This window comes from Petaurus breviceps, unplaced genomic scaffold (genome assembly GCF_028583685.1).
Source record: "Petaurus breviceps papuanus isolate PSGF00001 unplaced genomic scaffold, PetGlider_PUasm1.0 90778, whole genome shotgun sequence".
Taxonomy (NCBI): Eukaryota; Metazoa; Chordata; class Mammalia; order Diprotodontia; family Petauridae; genus Petaurus; species Petaurus breviceps.
In genome coordinates, this window is record NW_027187343.1 from 1,159,481 (window position 1) to 1,177,789 (window position 18,309).

Genomic DNA, 18,309 nt, shown 5'->3' on the forward strand with positions numbered 1-18,309 from the left:
TGAGATGGCCAAGAGACTAAAAGGGTACCTTTTCTTCCATGAATCTTAACAAGCACAGTCCTGTGTTCTAGTTCTGTGTTATTCTCGCTATGTCTATCTCCCTAGCCTAGAACTTTGCAAAGGGGAATAATGATCAGCAAGGCAATGCAGTGGACGGAGTGCTGTACCTGCAATCAGGAATACCTGAATTCAAATTCAACCTCAGACAATTACTAGCTGTGTGAACCTGAGCAAATCACTTAACCTCTCTGTGCCTCAGTTTCCTCATCTGTAAAATGGGGATAATTAATAGCACCTATCTCCCAGCATTTTGTGAGGGTCAAATGAGATAATAATTGTAAAGTGCTTAGCAAAGTGACTGGCACATAGAAAGCACTATTTAAATATTAGTCAGTAATTACATTAGAGCACTGGACCCAGAATCAGGAAGTCCTCAATACAAATCCAGCCTCAGACACTTACTAGCTGTGTGAACCTGGGCAAGTCACTTAACCTCTGCCTGCCTATAAAATGGGGATATTAATAGTACCTACCTCACAATTAGGGCCCCCTATAAGCCCATACCATAATTAATCATCACCTTTCCTTTATAAGAATAACCCCTCCACACTACCCAAAGAAGAGGAGTCAGCATAATCACCTCCATTTTACAGAGGAAGGAATAGAGGGGAAAAGGCTTACACAGCAACACCATAATATTAAATAACAAAATACAGTGACTGACACATAATAAGTGCTTAATAAATATTTATTCTCTCTCTCTGTGTCTTTCTCTGTCTCTGTCTCTCTCTGTCTCTGAATGGACTGGGAAAAATGAACACCAAGTTCCCAAGGCTTTGGAATCCTGCATAAAAAATTCTAAAGTAAATCAGATGTGGCCATAGTGTCTGTGTCTCAAATCCCTAAATCACTGCCTTTTAACCTCTGGAGGCCATGAGTGTGAGTTGGCAGTTTGCTTGTAGGTCAAAGTCACTTCCTTTCTTTGAGAATGCAAGGAACACTTAGGGGTTTCTCCTGGAAATACTGAGAGGTTTGGATGAGGGGGTAGCCTTGGAATGAGTCGAAAGGCAGATTTTCTGGAAATTCCTTTTGCAGGAATTTATGATGAGGAAACTTTTCAGGAAGAACTTGAGTACCACATTGCCACTTACATGCAGCATCAAATATTTAACTATATTTAGAAAATGTTTCCAAACAAGATAACTTTGATGCAATTCATATTTCTGTCAGACTACAATAATTTGCCTGGAGCAAAATGGTACTCGTTTGGATAGAGATACAGCCTTCCTGAGAGAAGGTTTCCAGCACTGGGAACTGCTTTCTAAAGGCTCCATCCCAGGGAGCTTAATGGTTCTGTGGCCAATAAGAAGGGTCCACTTTTACTGTCCATTACCACTAAGAGGATGAGTCTAAGAAAGGTCAATGGGGCCCAGGATAACCATCTATGCAGTACAACAGCTGCTGTGAATAAGACCTGTCAGGGAACAGAACCTAAAGTTCCTAGCCTTAAAATCTCATCTCATTTTCATGGATTTCTTTGTGATTCTGAGAAACTGATAAGTGTTATTTCATCATCCTTCTTCATAGCATACTTGGGCATCTTCCATCACCCTCATCGCCTGTACTATGATTACTCATCCCTTTTCCTTTATAAGAATACCGCCTCCACCGTACTCTGAGGAGAGGGGTCAGCATAATCACCTCCATTTTACAGCGTTAGGAATAGAGATGAAAGGGCTCACACAACAACACCCTAGGGGCTAAACTGGAATGCTAACTTCTGCATGCTAGCTCTCCTCTGAATCCAGAACAGTCCAAGCTGATAAACCAGTGAAAGAGTTCAAATGAAAGCTCACCGGAAGCCCTTCCAATAGGTTCTGGAGACTTCAAGACTCTTTTGCAAGTGAAACAGGGGTCTGGTATATGTGCAGGCACCAGCAGTTTGCTACAATGGCGGCATCACATGCTCAGAAGATGCCGGAGAGCCAGTTCCAGGACATGAAAAGACTGCAGCATGCTTGATTAAATTCCTCATTGGTTTAAGATGTAGTTGGGAGGAGGCTTTTTCTATAGGCTACTGAACCAAAACTGTAGGTGTCTTTAAAATCCCCCCTGGGTGAGATCTGGAATTCTCTTGATTCAGCTGAGTAAACTTGCTCCCAGCTAAAGAGTTCCTTCAGTCTGTGTTGTCTGGTTTCTATTTTCCTATATATATTTTCTCTGATTTCTGTTTTGGTGTCAGCTTGGATAAATGGGGTTTCTTTGTTATAAAAAAAAATAAAATGGCCTGAGTTTATGCCAGCCAGGGTCTTTGCTACATTTGTACCTGAGGGAATGAGGTGATTCTTCCATTAATAGCCTCCTATGAGAAAACCATGATGTAAGGGGGAAGGCCCCTAGCCTTCCCTCCCACCTTGCCAAGGCCATATGGCCCTAAGATAGGGCCCGGGTCTTTGTCTTTTTTATCTGGTTTTTTGAGTCTTGGATCTGGATGAGGAGTGAGAGCTGGGGGAAGAGTCATGAGGATCCAGGAGTTTAGGAATACAGTCTGGCCATTAGAACCAGGCCAGTATCACCTCCTCCCCCCCCAGACAACATTAGAAGCAAAGGTCTAGCACTTCAGCCCAGCAGAACCTGGTAGCAATCAATGCTGGCCTTGCACTTGAACCTGGAGGGACCAATCTTATGTAGGAATTGAGATAAGCTGTTAGTGTAAATCTTCTCCAGAAATGTGGGTGGAATAGTGGTGATTGTGTCCCCAAGGTATTAGAGGAAATGTTTTTAGCTTATTTTTGCTGTATCTGTGAAGTCAGTATATCTCTGTAAAAGTTTGTTGGTGTTAAATAATGCAATGGAACTGCTCCCCTGTCTCCTGCCCCAAAATGGAAGGATATAGTAGATGGAGCTTTGAGCTGGTAGTGGAGAAAAGAGAAATTCACAAACCCCTCAGAGGAGACATAACAGCCCTGGCCTTGAGGAACTGGGGCCAGAGTCAGTCATTGTGCATAAGAAATGGAAAAACAGGGATTAAAAAGCTGAGAGTTCTATGGACAAGTCAGATGTGGCAACAGAATCGATGATTCAAATGCCTAGCTTGCCTCTTAGTGACTGGAAGCTATGGAAGTGTTATAGGTGATAGGGTTTCAGACCTCAGTTCAAATCCGATCTCAGATAGTTACCAGTCTCTCAGTTTCCTCATCTGTAAAATGGGCTTTCTCACAGGGTTGTCATAAGGACAAAATAAGATAACATATACAAAGCTCTCTGCAAACCTTAAAAGTGCTATCTATACAAATACTAGCTATTATTACATAGTCAGAGGACCCAAGTTCAAGTCCTGATTCTGCTACATGCTATGTGACTAAAAAGTCATTTGATCACTCCTCAGAGTGATTAATTCTCTTATTTTTTCTCATTAGTTATCTCATGTTTCCTCAGTTTTCTCATCTGTAAAATGGCAGGTAATAATGCTTATACTGCCACTGCCCCCCCCCCCCACAAGACTATTGTCAGGGAAGCACTTTATAAACCATAAAGCATCACATAAATAGGTGTGGATTAGCATTATTTTTTACTTTGGTTTTTTTTTAATACCCACCAACCGATTTCTTGATCATTTTAGACTGAAATTAATTAATTTTGCTTTGAGAATTTTGTGGCACCCCTGGAGATGAGTTGAAGGAAACTTGGGAGTTGGAAAAATCAGGGTGGTGGAAATCACCATGCTGGTATCAGGAAGAGAGAACTCCTTCCTCATAGCTGGAACTCTGGTAATGATCAAAACCAACATATTTAAACTACCTTCTACAAAAAATCATTTCCCCTAAACCAAGTACTTTGGCTTAAGCTAAAGCTGATTCCTTCCTGGGGTAGTTTAGAGTGTGCCCATATCTCAATTTTTTTCCTATTTAAAAAAGTGATATGAAAGAGTGTTATTGAGAGACATTGGGAAGGTCTATTCTATTCAGTATATCTTTGAAGATATATAAATACTATTCTACAATGCTTTTCATAGAGAACTGCCTGGAGCAAGGGGTATAGGGGCTGGGCTGGACTTTGGTGGAGCCAGAAAGACAAGTCTCTGGTAGGGAATAAGCATTTATACAAGTATCTACTATGTATTGCCTGTTCAGACCCAAGAATTCTACATTCCAGAAACACATGGGCATGAGAGATGCCCATTTGAGAAAAGCCAGATTCTGCTCAGACCAGTACAGTTTCAAGGTTTACCAAGCTCAGGATCTCCATTTTACTCTATGGCCAGGAGCAAAAGGTTCAGATACCATTGATGTTAAAAGCCCAACAGGGTTGAAGAGAAAGCTCATTTTGCAACATGGCCTTTATGGCTTCAAAACAGGGAGTGGAAGTCAGAGCCTATTCGGAGACATGGAATTTTGAGAATGTAATCTGTATGGACTATAGAACATAAGCTTCTTGAGGGCAGGACCTCTTTTCAATTCAATTCCATAAACACTTATTAAGTGCCTACAATGTTTCAGGTACTGTGCTTAGTACTAGGCATACAAAGAAAAGGTGGAAGTGGGTCCCTGCCCTCAAGGAGCTTACAATCTAATAGTGAAGACAACATGCAAACAATTATATACAGAGCTTAGAATCTAATAGCAAAGACAACATGCAAACAACTACATACAAAAATTATACAGGATAAATGGGAAATAATTAAAAGGGGGAAAGGCACTGTAATTAAGAGGGGTTGAAAAAACCTTATTGTAGAAGGTGGGGTTTTAGTTGGAACCTTAAAGGAACCCAGGGAGGTCAGTAGTCAGAAGGGAAGAAGAAGACTATTCCATACAGCCAGATAGTAGCAGGGAAGCTGTTTTTCTAACAGGAGAAGAGCCTCAAAGATTCTGCCACAAAAAGAAAATATGGCATCTCAGGACTACCCACATTTCTGGCTGTCCAGTGGTATCTGAAGCACTGAAAGCATACATGTAAAGTCTTTTGCAAACCATAAAGTGCTATGTAATATTAACTAATAGTTCTATTATTGTTATTTATTATTATTGTAAAGCTACACCTAGAAAACTAGTTGGTTTAGTTTGTCACCCTTCAGAATAAATTATATCACCAGGACATACATCTATCTCTCCAGTGGAGTTAACCTAAGAAAAACCAAGTAAAAAAAAAACAATAACTCTGTTAAGTAATTGTCACTGCAATCTTTGGAGAAGGAAATAAGTCACTAGACCTCCAAAGAAGGGCAGAACTTGGGTGGGGAGCGGGGAATGGGGGGGAGGGAAAGTGGGGAAAATGGAAACTCTTTAGTTTAGGGACCTGGGCTGTTAAACTATTTGCATACTACTAAGTTTTCAGCACAGTAATAGAAGCAGTATCTCCTGAACTGTGTTCCCCCTTCAGCTTCCCCCAATTTGGCCTATATATGGAAATCTCTCCACTCCCGTCATATAAGGGAAGTTGGTCAGCAAAGCACTCCTATATCTGAAACCCAGTGCTGACTCAGAATCAAATCCCCATTAGTTCTGAATAATCAGACAGTTTACATCTGAGTGATTCCCAAAATGGAACAGTAAAATTAAAGAATCCAGGAGAAGGCATTCCATTAACATGTTTTTCTAATAAGGAGAAGGAAGATCCTCCCCAGGCAAATCCATTCTTTCTCCAGAGGGATTTTAGCTACTCTCGTCATCATGGCATCATATTGAAAAACATCTCCAAGTAGAGGAAACCCAGAGTGACTCCCCTGGGGTTTTTAGGTAGAGAATCAGAAGGCTGGAGGGATGCAGCTATGTCTACTTGACGCAATAGGAAATAGAGGCTAGGATTTTGGGAGCTACTAAAGGAAGACAGAGAGGTAGCCTAGTACAATAGATAGAAAATCACTTTGGAAATGAGTACTTTCTCTGACATATACTGGTTGTGTGACCCTGGGCAAGTCATTAACCTCCCAATATCATACCACTACTCCATAAACTTCTATGGCTCCCTACTATTTTAGGATAAATATAAAGCACTCTGTCTAGGACTTAAACCACTTTGTAACTTAGACCCTTTCTACACATTCAACCTATTTATATAGATTCTTGCTCTCAACCTCCCAGACCTATTGACCTATTTTGTTGTTCCTCCATCCCACAAGAAATGGTCCACTGTCTCTGCACAACTGAATAAATGGAAAGATATCAAGATACAGCAAGCATCTGGCCATAGCTAGAGTAAGCAATGGTAGGATGGACGGTTAGGCAAAGGGCCAAACACCAAGGATACCATCACATCACTGAAGGGATGATGGAGGATGGGAAAACCCAAGAGGCCAAGGTGGGAGATGTCCCTGGAGGGGGGCATCTTCATATCACCATCACCCTGCTCATCTAAAAAACTCAACACACTCTTGACAGCATTAACTCACAGGTAAATGCCCAGAGAAGCTTGTTTCCACATATTGGTCCCTATTGGTATCTGGGTATTTTATAAGCTGTTTCACATAGAACTGGTCCAGTATTAGCTGTATCACTGACACCCCCTAACTATCCCTAGGACACTGAGCCACCTTGGAGGGGAGAGGCAGGAGCAGGAGGTGAAAGTCGGTGAAGGCCACATTAGCTTTCTTTTTTTTTTTAATAATTTAAATGCTTTATTAACTGCTGATTTACATCATTCCTTTCCGCCAGATTTTGAGTTACAAATTTTCTCCCCGTTTTTCCCCCACCCATCCCCCCAAAACAGAAGTCCCACAGGATATCCCCACCTCCAATCTGCTCTCTCCCATATTTTCTCCCATACCCGTTTCAACTTTTCCAGTGGATCTCTATGCCTCAGTGCCTGTATATCTTTTTTCTTAATTACATGTAAGATGGTATTAATAATAGTGTATATATATATACACACATATATATATATTTGAATATTTGATTTTAAAACTTTCAATTCCAGATTCATTCCCTTCCCCCCCCCTGCCACCCACCCCCACTGGGGGGACAAGCAGTTCAGTATAGGTTGTACGTGTGTGGCTAATGCAAAACAATAACATAGTAGATGTATTGTAAAAGACTGACTATATTTCCCTCCCTCCTATCCCACTTCACACTTGTTCTATTCTCTACTTTGATCCTGTCCCTTTTCAAAAGTGGGTGCTTCCACCTTCCCTCTCCCCCAGCCTGCCCTCCCTTCCATCATCCCCCCTCACATCCCCTTCCCCCCCTATTCTCCTGGAGGATGAGATCCCCTATTTAGTGTGTATTTCCCTCCCTTCTCAAGCCAGATTCAATAGGAATAAGGTTGACCCATTCCCTTTTGCCTTCCTATTCTTCCCCTCCATTGTAACCATTTTCTCTTGCCTCTTCTGTATGAGATAGTTTGCCCCACTCTGTCTCTCCCCATCTCCTCTCATTATATTCCTCTCACCTCTTAATTTCACCTTTTAAGTATCATCCCTTCCTGTTAAATTGGTCCCGTGCCCTCTATCTATGTATACCTGTAAACGTATATACACACATTCACCTATGTATTCATATGCCCGCATACCCTCACATAAAGACTATATTTATATATACATACATACATACATATATATAAACATATACATATTTCTAATCCCTTCAACTACTGAGAAAAGTTTCATAGGTTACAATTATTGTTTTTCCATGTAGGAATGTTAATAGTTCAACTTTGGCTAGGTGGCTCAGCGAGCAAGAGCACCGGCTCCAGTGCCAGGACGACCCGGATCAAATCCGGGCCCAGACACTCAGCACCACACCCAGAAACAACAACCGGCCATGCAACCCCGAACAAGCCACTCAACCCCGATTGTTTTAAAAAAAAATAGTTCAACTTTGATAAGTTCCTTATGATTTCTTTTCCCTGTTTACCTTCTCATGCTTCTCTTGCTTCTTGTATCTGAATGTCAAATTTTCTATTCAACTCTGGTTTTTTCAGCAAGAATGCTTGAAAGTCCTCTATTCCACTGAATGACCATATTTTCCCCTGAAACATGATACTCAGTTTTGCTGGGTAGGTGACTCTTGGTTTTAATCCCAGCTCCCTTGACCTCCAGAATATCACATTCCAGGCCCTTCGATCCCTCAGTGTAGAAGCTTCCAGATCCTGGGTTATCCTGATTGTGTTTCCACAATATTCAAATTGTTTCTTCCTGGCTGCTTGTAATATTCTCTCCTTAATCTGGGAATTCCGGAACCTGGCTATAATATTCCTAGGAGTTTTCTTTTTGGGATCTTTTTCAGGAGGTGATCGGTGGATTCTTTCAACCTCTATTTTGCCCTCTGGTTCTAAAACATCAGGGCAGTTTTCTTTGAGAACTTCCTGGAGGATGCTTTCCAGGCTCTTACTTTGGTCATGGCTCTCAGGCAGTCCAATACTTTTTAAATTATCTCTCCTGGATCTATTTTCCAGGTCAGTGGTTTTTCCAATGAGATATTTCACACTGCCTTCTATTCTTTCATTTGTTTGGATCTGTTTAACAGCATCTTGATTTCTCATAAAGTCATTAGCTTCCATTTGCTCCAATCTAATTCTGAAGCAATGATTCTCCTCAGTGAGCTTTTGAGATTCTTTCTCCATCTGGCAAATTCGACTTTTTAAGGCATTCTTCTCCTCATTGCCTTTTTGAGCCTCCTTTGCCATTTGAGTCAGTCTGTTTTTTAAGGTATTATTTTCTTCAGTCAGGCTGTTGACTCTCATTTCATAATTTTCTTGCATTGTTCTCATTTCTCTTCCCAATTTTTCCTCCACTTCTCTTATCTGCTTCTTAAGGTCCTCTGTGGCCTGTAACCAGCTTGTATTTTCCTTTGAAGCTTTTGGTGCAGGAGTTCTGACTTCACTGTTTTCCTCCTGTTCCATGCCTTGCTCCTTCTTATCCCCAAAATAGGAGTGTAATGTTGGAATCTTCTGTCTGCTTTGTTTCCTTTGCCTGCTCATTTTTCCACTCAATGATTTGACTTTTGGGCTTTTTGCCACAGTAGGACTCTGCCACCAGACAGGGGAGTTTTCGTCCCAAACGTTGGGGTTTTCTCAGCTGCCGGAGGTATTAGATGGGTGCCCTCTCTGAGGTCTCCACATGCTCTGGCAAGCTGGACACACACCCCAGGACCTCCACCCTAGACTGCAATCCAGATCCAAGCAGGTTAAAGCAAAAGCGATGACCCCTCAGACTGGTGCTTGGTCCCCCTACACTCTGCAGGCCAGGAGCTGAAGCCGCCACATGGCGCTGGCAGGCTGTGCTAGTGTCTCAGCAGTTTCTCGCTCCAGGGGTAGAAGCCACACACTCCCACTTCCTGGGTCCCAAAATCCAGACTGTACTGGCCTCTCACCTTGTCCTTCGCATCTATGTATTGATAAATCTGGAAACGGCCACAGCTGCTGCTGATCTGGAGTCCCTCTGGCTGGCGGCTGGTCAGGCCCGCCCTGGGGCTAAAGCCTCGGAGTGGTGCTGGGCTCGGCTCCCAAAGCCCTGCGCTGGCCGATTCCCACCAGCCTGCCGGGCTGTCCTCAGCAGGAGGTTAGCTTCTCTGTGTCATTTTGTGGGTTCTGCAGCTCCAAAGTTTGTTTAGAGTCCCCTTTTTACATGGATTGGGGAGGGTGGAAGCCGGAGCCGCGGGAAGGTCGTGCTTCTACTCCGCCATCTTCCCACATTAGCTTTCTAAGATCTATTCTAGTCATTCAATCAATCATAGGCTCATCAATTTATTGAATGGAGCTGAATTGAATTACAGGCAGTTAGGTGGCACAGTGGGTAGAGTGCTGGGCCTGAAGTCAGGAAAACTCCTCTTCCTGAGTTCAAATCCAGCCTCAGACACTTACTAGCTGTGTGACCCTGGCCAAATCACTTAACCCTGTTTGGCTCAGTTTCCTCATCTGTAAAATGAGCTGGAGAAGAAATGGAAAATTAGTCCACTATATTTGCCAAGAAAACCCCAAATGGGGTCATGAAAAGTTGGTCACGACTGAAAAAAATGACTGAACAACAACAGCAAGAATTACAGGCAGAGGCCCACAGGGGTGAGTAGGCCTCGAGGCCACATGTGATCTTCTAGGTCCTTGGCCCTAGCAGCCTTTTTGACTGAGTCCACTGAGATAATCATTGTAAAGCACTTAGCACAGTGCCCAGCATATAGTTAGGTGCCATATAAATGTTAGCTATTGTCTATCTATCTACCTGTCTATCTACCCATCTGATCTACAGCTAGATGGCACAGTGGATAGACCACTGGGCCTGAAGTCAGGAAGACCCGAGTTCAAATTCAACTTTAGACACTTACTAGACCCTGGGCACATCACTTTACCTCCGCCTCATTTGTAAAATGGGGATTATAATAGCACCCACCTCCCAGGGTTACGATGAGGATCAAATAAGCTAATAATTATAAAGCACTTAACCTAGTGCCTGGCACACAGTTAAACACTGTATAAATGGTAGCTATCATTACTGTTAGTTACTATCTATCTATATATCTCTCTGCATATTTGTTCATTCCTTTGTGTGTTTATTTCTGGATGGAAGGAGATGCTTGGTAGCTTTGCTGGCCACTTGTAGAAACTCGAGGTTGCATCCACTTTAGCTAGACTGTGGTCAGTGAGCTGTGCTTTGTACCACCAGGCTTCTCCTTTGCCCTCTCCCCACTCAGGGTGGGACCCGAGTTTCCTATTTCTCTCCCCCACAGCTTCTAGAACAGTACCCAGCCCAAGGCATAAGTTCTCAATAAACATCTGTTGGATGCTGAATGAATGAATCCCCAAACCCACATGCAATAGTAGTTTGGGAGTAAAAAGAGAAAAGAAACAGAAAATGCATCTTTCTCCAGTCCTCTGCCCCAATCTATAGAAGCTCCTAGTATTTATGTCACACTTCCTTGTTGTCTCTTTAACAAAAGGACACAGATGGGAAAGATCAAATGTCTGGTACTTCATTCCTCTCATTCAATACTATCTTAGGAGTTAAAGACCGATCTGGTGATGGAGAAAAAAGGGTTGTCCAGGCCCCTTCTGATGACCACAGGGTAAAACCATCTGCCCATCAAGCAGTATGTTCTCAGGACACATGCTAAGTCTTGCCACACCTCTCACTACCTGTGGGACCTTGGGGTAAGTCACTTCACCACCCTAACCCTGTTTCTTCATTTGTAAAATGGAGGTGGGGGTGGGCGGTGGATTAGATCATCTTTCCTGACTGGTTTAAGTATATGATTTCAAGAATTCGGGGGAGATTTGGCATTCAGATCTTCTGGCTGGAGAACTCTTTCCACCCCCTCCTTCCATCGGAGACTGCATCCCTCTCCAATCCCTTTGGTTCTGAATAGGACAAATGACATCATGGGCTGATGTCTTGGATTGCACGTGAACTGGATTTAAGTGAAGCAGAGTTACAAAGTCCCTAGCCTCACTCTCTCTTCCAGAGTCATCGAAGTCCGATGGTAAGATAAAAGTCAAGACAATTGGCGATGGCCTGGGATGAGTGGTGACCACGGTCTCTTTGAGGTCTGACCGAGCTCGAAGTGCTCTAGAAGGCCTGTTTCTGCCGCCTTCGTGGCTGTTGGAATGTGTGGGGTGTTCAAGGAGGACTAGCACCTCCTGCGTGAAGACTTGCTGAGCCCTTTTCAGGGTTGCTCATCCACCTTCGGTGTCCACCTCTCACCCATCTCTCACCACTATGTTGGGGTCAAGGTACAGTTTGTCTGACTGTGGCTGGTCAGACCAATACAAGCTTGGAAGGTTCTTCCACAGGTCAGGCACAAATAGTCCATATGAACATTTGGAGTGATGATGTCTCTAAATTTGCTACTGCAATTTGAGCTACTACAATTCTGCTCTGCTCACAGAGCACAGCGCCTTCTTTGATGTGGTCACGCCATGCTGGGTGGTCCTGTGCCAGTGGCCCCCATGTCTCACAATCAATTCCAAAGTTCTTCAGAAGGCCCTTGAGAGAGTCCTCGTATCATTTCTTCTGACAACAGCCAATCAACCATCTCTCACCTGTGTCTACAACAATATGTAGCATGTACAGAGACCACATCCTGGTAAAACTGTCTCAGCAGACAGATTAAGCCAGGCTGAGGGTGGCCGGCAGACTTCAAACCCGTTGGTGAGTAGAGGGGATGTCTACTTACCCCAGTACTTTCCTGTGGAGAATGGGTAGATGAGATTAGCATGGAATGCTCCATTTATAGATAAAACACTGTTTCAAAGCAACCTACATGCCTTTCACCTCTTCCTCAACATAGTTCATCCCTTATCTATCTCTAAGCTTCATGAGGCCAAAAATCAAAAGTTCCCCCATGCCTGGTAAATACTTCTGCCTCCCTGGTTTCCTTGAAAACTCTGTTCAGGTGACACCTTTTCATGAAACCTCTTATGATGCACCTCAGCTTCAAGCATCCTTCCCCTCCAAAAAAAAATTTACTCTGTATTTATTATTTTTAATGGATATATTTGTCTCCCTCGATAGAGTGTAAGCTCTTTGAGGGTAGGAACTGTTTAATTTTCATCTCTATGATCTCCTGTGACTTATACAAAGTAGACATAAGCTTGGTGATAAAATCCCCGTGGCACTGGAAGGGCATCTGAAAATTAATTGGAGCCAAAGATAACAATTATTACTCACATCATGTGGGAAGATATCCCAACACCTGAAAACATGGACCATAGGGATGGCAGGCGGTTGGTGAGGGTGTTTGGAAAGAGAATGAGGGGGATATCTGACTTTGGATTCAGTGCAAGGAAAGAAAACCTTGATTTTCATTTTCATGAGCCTAAACTAGGCTCAGAAACTGATCTCTTAACAAGAATCACCCAAGGTACCTGCCTAGAAGGTAAGCAATCTTCAGGTCTAAGAGAAAGGTCTTCAAGACGAAGGGGAGCAGTCCTCTTTCCACCGTGCTACCCCACCCCTCAACGGGAAAGTCTCCAAAGGGTTCTATGAGGAGCACATGGGAAAGAGCAGGGCAACAATCCCATAGTCCCAGAACAGCAACCACAGGGACAGACTGGTTCAGCTGATAAACAGGAAGACACCCAAAGCCCAGAGCCATGGCTGATGGGTACCTCCCTCTCTTCCAAGCCACCTTGAAGGGGTGGCCTTACTCCCACCCCAGTTCCATGATTCTGTCTCCTCTCTGCTATGCCCCAATTCCAATGAGATCATAGGGATCATAAGATTTAGATCTAACGGGGCCCTTACAAAAGCCAGTCGACTCTCTCCTCTCCCTACCCCAATTCTGCAAATAAGGAAACTTGAGGCCCAGAGAGGCTAAACATCTTGCCCAAAGTCAGCCAGATATACTGAACATCAGAACTAGAATTTGAACCCAGGACCTCTGGCTCTAAATCCCATACCCTTTCCACTATCATTATTCCAACAAGTGGCCCTAAAATGTCTTTTTCTTTTTTTTTGCAGAGGGGGAATGGTAGTCGTCTTATATGGCATTATCCTAAAGATCTAGAGATGTCTCCCAAACATCCTTTTAATTAAAAGGTCAGGCTATAGGAAGGAAAATTGGGGAGGGTTTAAATAAGGATTTTGGAAGGCATATATCAAGGCCAGACCCTACCTACAGTACAAACCATTTCATTTTTATCTTTCTATCTCTAATGCCAAATACAGTGTCTGACGCATAGTAGGTGTTTAAGAAATGCTTGCTGTTTAATTGAGTTCAACAGCCAAGTGATGGATACCAGTGGGCAACCCAGCCAGACCCTACCCAATGACTACTATGTGAAACCTCCCATCCACCAAATGGTGAGTTCTCTGGACAGGTGTGAAGTTTTGCCTGTAAACGGACAGGTCTTCTGGATAAATGCATACACACACATATGTGTTCCCACACATGCATACATACACACCCCAGATTTTTAGCTTCATTTTCCATCCTGTAGAAGTAGGAAAGACGCTGAGGCTGTTTGCAATGTAAGTTTCTATATCTGGGCTGTCTTGCAATGTCGTCAACAGAGATGCAGGAAGCTCCTGCTTATTTGCCTAAGAGATCTTTTCTTGATAGGACCAGGGACCTGAGCTCTTATTGTTCCTTTAATAATGCATAAAGGTTAAACACAAGAACACAAAAAGTAGATTTGTTCCTCCCCCCACCTCCACCCCCTTTGGACCAGGAATACCTGGGGTGGGGTCCAGCTAATAATATAGCTAACATTTATATGGTGCCTACTATGTGCCAGGGACTTCTCTAAGCACCATTACCTCATTTGAGCCTCACAACAACTCTAGAAGGCAGGCACATTTATTGTCCCCATTTTACAGTTGAGGAAACTGAGGCAGATAGAAATTAAATGCTTCAATCACTATCACAGAGCTAGTGAGTGTCTGAACCTGGATTTGAACTCAAGTTTTCCCTACTCCAGACCCACTACACCACCTACCTACCTACCAACTTTCCACCAAACCTCTGGTCCCACTATGAAAGAGGATTACTATATGTTGAATGCCTATCTTCATGACAGCATTAATTAGAGTAGAAAATGTCCACTGGCTTTATTTTAAAATGGGGATCATTTTTAAAAAATGATGGGTTCCTCTTTTGAGGGAATTTGTGAAAAGAATGGTGATTGCAAATAAAAATTAAGCAAATAATAACCCTGTAAGAATATGGGAACCCTCTGCACCCGTCATTCCTAACCACGTCAGGTCTTAAGTCTTCTGACCTTCACTCCAGCCCGAGTCTCTCCAAACATGGGGTAGGATGACAGTCTGACACTATACCAATTCTACTTGAATGAGGGGAGGGTTTTTTGTTTCTAAAGCCACCACCTGACACTCTCACAGCTTTCAGGGAGAGGGGAAGGAGAACCCATCATACCCTTCAGAAGCTCCTGGTTAGACGTATTTTGGTTTTTGGGTTTTTGTTGTTTTAAATTTTTTTTAAAGGAACTCAGTGAAGTTCTCAGAAGGGAAAGCTCTGTAGAAAGGGGTGTTTACATCGTTCCACTGCATACAGAGAAGGAAGTGGTTGCTATAACCCCAAGGGGGAAATGCTTATTTGAAACAGGAAAATGGAACTCTTACTACTTTCCATTAAAAGCACTTGAGAAACCAGCCACATCTTGAGATATCCAAACAGTTCAGATGGTGGGGGTGCCATGCTCCTTGTTCCAGCCACAGCTGAATTTTTGAGATCCCCATCAGAGATCAGAGATTTAGAGTTGGAAGGGACCTGAGAAGGTCATTAAGTATAACCCTCTCATTTTATGGATGAGGAAATTGAGACAGAGTGGTTAAGTGATTTGCCCAGGGTCGCCCTGCTAGTGACTCACTTACATGAGGTAGGGTTTGAGACTACATCTACCTAGTCTCCATGTCTCCAAGGCAACTACGAAATGCCCTTGGGTTCAGTTTCTTTCCCAAGTCTCTCATTTCTTCTCACAGAGACTTAACAGGATTACATGAAAATGGCAGGCAGTAAAGGTCAGGAGTCTGAATATGTAGGAAGTTCTGTGGGCTGAGACTCTAATTCTCCCTCCCTGACCTCACCACTCTTGACTTATCTCTACAAATGGCTTATCTGTCCAAACTTCTAGTTGGTATAATATAAAGAATGTCCCCCAAAGTCTTAGTGTAGTTTTGGGTGCTAGCTTTATGTCTAAGACTTTTGAAGTACTCTCTATGTACTGGACAATGACATTAGGAGGGAATAAATATTTGAATGAGACAAGAGAAGTTAAATTGATCAGATAACTGAACAACGCAACACTATTCCCTAGGTCAACTGCTTGGATGACCAGACTAAATCGAATCCAATCTATCACATTTATTCAATTATAACTAAAAGCAAACACTTAGATTGGGTCTGCTTTCTCCTCTAAAAAAGCTTTTCCCACAACAAATCTGGGGAAAAAAATATGTATACATATACATCATATGTATATGTGAGACAGCTAGGTGGCACAGTGGATAGAGCACTGGGTTTGGAATCAGGGAGATTCGTCTTCCTGAGTCCAAATAGGGCCTAAGACACTTACTAGCTGTGTGACCTTGGGCAAGTCACTTAACCCTGTTTGCCTCAGTTTCTCATCTATAAAACCTGGAGAAGGAAATGGCACAACCACTCCAGTATCTTTGCCAAGAAAACTTCCCAAAAGGAGGATCATGAAAAGTCAGACACAACTGAAACTACTCAACAACAACAAATGTAGATGTATGCATGTACACGTCTCTATCTAAATCCATACATGTATATGTGTGTATGTGTGTGTATGTATTATTTATTCCCAAAGAAATGAGGCACTTGCCTAATTTCTGACAGGCTCCAGACCTGTGAACTTGCACTTACTTATTTGCAAGGCTTATTGATTGACTGACTGAAGGCTGCTTTCCTCCAACTGCTGTAAATCAAGGCTTAAATGTAACATAGCAACAGGAAGCACTAAACGCTGCCCATGGCCTCTAAAAACCTGTACCCAGCACAGTACCACAGTGGAGGTATGGGACAGTGCTCACAGTAGCGAATATGCTACCATCTTGGTTTGAACTATCTCACATGAAAGTCTTTATGAATTTAAATGTCAACTTAGTAGTCATTTCCTTTCTCCCCAACAGTTCCATTTAGAAGATCCATAGATACATTAAGAAGTATCCCTGAAATCCTTTACTAGAAAGGAAGAATGGGATCTCAAGAGACCAAGGAAAACCTACTGTCCACATCCCTCACCCAGCAGAGCTAGCCCAGAGCCCTGAATCCAAGAGCGTTAGGAATAACAGTGCCTCTTGAACCACTGACCCTGCTTCTAGTCTAGTCCGCTCTCACTCCATCCATCAACAAAGGAGGCAATCACTGTGGAGAAGGGGACACCTTTTTTTGTAACTACCAAAGTTGACTGCTAACCAATTTCCACTGACTGACCAGTGAGCTCAAGAGCTCAGAACTCTCCTTCCACACCAACCCCCAACCCACCTCTCTCACTGGCCCTACTTCCAGCCATCATCCCTGGAAGCAATACCATAAGCCTCTATTTCTACTGCTACAGGGAGGGAAGGCCCAGAGAAGAAAGTTCTCACCACCAAAGCCCTTGGCACTGTCTGTTCAATGCCAGAAACTGATATGATTTTTATCAGTGAATGTGACATTGGTGCTCTACCCTAAGGGCCATGGGCACTCTCTATCTGACTTGCAGTTGAAACCTTCTTCGTGTGTGATCTCCTCATGAAAATGTGAACCCTTTAAAAGCAGGGACTGTCTTACTTTTCTATTTTAATTTCCAGCCTTTGCACGGTATTTTATACATAGTAAGCACTTAATAATAAATGCTTTTTACATTCATTCATTCACCTAAACTGTTGTAGAAGGCAGTGTGGAGCTGTGAACAGGACACTGAAAGACAAAACCAAAGCCCCCTCTTCTAGTCTTTCATCTGCCACCTGTGTTACCTTAGGACAAGTCACCTGACCCTAATTCTTGTTCACTTACCTCATAGTGTCATTACGAAGATCAAATGAAAAAGAAAACAGATGTGTGTGTACTCTAAAAGTATGAAGTACTCGACAAGCATTTAGAACCTTGATACTGCTGCCTTGACATGTATTCATAGGATCTGAGATCCAGAGCCCGAAGCAACTTCAGAGATAGGCCAAACAATCAATGAGCATTTACTGGTGTAATGTATATGTCTATACAGAAACTCTCTCTCTCTCTCTCTCTCCATATAGTGTGTATATATACATATATATATGGAGAGAGAGAAAACATATATACATAAGTACACATGCATATACACATATACAGAGAGAGAGAATGTGTATGAATGTATACACACACATATAGTCTAGTCCAAGGATGGGGAACCTGTGGCCTGGAGGCCACATGTGTCCTTCTAGGTCCTTAAGTGTGGCCCTTTGACGAAATCCTAACTTCACAGAACAAATCCCCTTAATCCTAAATAAAAGAATTTGTTCTGTGAAGTTTGAATTAGTCAAAGGGCCACACTTAAGGACCTAGAAGGCCACAGGAGCCCCACCTCTGGTCTAGTCTATAGACTTGGGGGAGGGGACAAAGACAAAAATGAAACAGCTCCCTGCTCTTGAGAAACTTTCTGAGATTATAATACCACACATATTATATATAAATAGAGATTATAAATAGATTATATAGGTTTGTTGTTGTTGTTTGATTGTTTCAATCATGTCTGATTCTTTGTGACCCCATTGTGGGGTTTTCTTGGTAAACACACTGCAGTGGTTTGCTATTTCCTTCTCCAGCTCATTTTACAGATGAGGAAACTGAGGCAAAGAAGGTTAAGTGATTTGCCCAGAGTCATACAGCTACTAAGTGTCTTAGGCCAGATTTGAACTCAGATCTTCCTGTCTCTAGATCCAGG

General features: G+C 42.8%; 1 protein-coding gene across 2 annotated transcripts in view; it reads right to left on the bottom strand.

The window, feature by feature from the left end:
- The window catches only part of ITPKB (inositol-trisphosphate 3-kinase B), a 165,018-nt gene that overhangs the window by 55,160 nt on the left and 91,549 nt on the right, over positions 1 to 18,309 (bottom strand). The window lies entirely within an intron of this gene.